At 37.4% G+C, this 1,395-nt stretch overlaps 1 non-coding gene across 1 annotated transcript; it reads right to left on the bottom strand.

Moving 5' to 3' along the window:
- Positions 1 to 589: 589 nt before the first annotated feature.
- Positions 590 to 672, bottom strand: trnal-uaa. Its single transcript has one exon. It is a non-coding gene; the product is annotated as a tRNA-Leu (tRNA).
- Positions 673 to 1,395: the final 723 nt, after the last annotated feature.

Consider the following 1,395-nt stretch of genomic DNA (forward strand, 5'->3'; position numbering starts at 1 on the left):
GTTCTAGATTAATTTGTGAGACCTCACTTATAGTTACTTAATTTATCTACACACCATCAACATGTCTCTTAGAGCAATTATATGACCACCTGTGCATGAATAACCTGTATTAAGATTTGCAGTCAGGATTTCCAGTACATCATAGCACAGAAACGGCACTATTGAAGGTCACTAACAATCTTCTCTCAGCATCAGACAATGGTTTACTCTGCATACTCGTCTTGTTAGATCTTAGTGCTGCATTCAACACTATAGATCACAACATTTTATTACACAGACTGGAACATGTCATTGGGATTAAAGGAACAACAGCAGGCTGGTTGAGGCTTAGTATTTATCAGATATATTCCAGTATGTGCATGTTAATGGTCAGTCCTCCACTGTCTCCCTCTCTCTGTACTTTTCTGCAGGTATCCTTGGCCTTGGAGCTGTATATCTCCAGAGTCCAGAGGCCCTACAGACCTGTCCAATGTTCATTTACATTTAGTCATTTAGCAGACACTTTTATCCAAAGCAACTTACAAGTGAAGACAGGAGCCACGTTAATTGCTTTATAAGCCACAGAGATACAGTATCTATAAATTCCTTCTACCAGGAGTGGGGTTCGAACCCACGAGGACTATTGTCCATTGGATCTTAAGTCCAACGCCTTAACCACTCGGCCATCCTGGTCACAATGTTCTTGCTGCTTGTTGTTGTTTTTAGTTGCCTGCTTATCTTTTCTCTCTCCTCTTTTCACTTACCCCAACCGGTCGAGGCAGATGGCCGCCCACCATGAGCCTGGTTCTGCTGGAGGTTTCTTCCTCTAAAGGGAGTTTTTCCTCTCCACTGTTGCCTAATGCCTGCTCAAATGGGATTGTTGGGTTTCATATATAATTCTTTAGCTTGAGAAATGTCATATCTAAGGTTTTAAACCTTAAACACTGTAAAGTGCCTTGGGGTGCCTCCTGTTGTAATTTGGCGCTATACAAATAAAATTAATCAATTTAATTTAATTGAACTGTAAATTATGGTGGCAGAAACATCATGATTTGGACCTGTTTTGCTGCATTAGGGCCTGGCCAGCTTCATCAGAATAATATGAGAATATCAGCTAAAACTATAATGTATTTTTTTAAAGCAAAGCAGTTTTTGTGTTTTGTACCACATTTACAGATTTCAGATGTTGTAGGAATTTCTGTCCGGCCTTTAAACTTGTAACTTCAAATTACATTTTTGAGTAAGTAAATTATTTAAATACTATACATTCTGCATTATTTAAACCTTCCACCCTTGTATTAAGTAGTCACTAAATACAAATATAAGATTTATTAGTTATCTCATCTCTAAGTTTTCAATTATTAGACTGTTTCACTCAAGTATTATACTTGGAATAAATTTGTAGAAAATATATTA

This window comes from Anabas testudineus, chromosome 16 (genome assembly GCF_900324465.2).
Source record: "Anabas testudineus chromosome 16, fAnaTes1.2, whole genome shotgun sequence".
Lineage (NCBI taxonomy): Eukaryota > Metazoa > Chordata > Actinopteri > Anabantiformes > Anabantidae > Anabas > Anabas testudineus.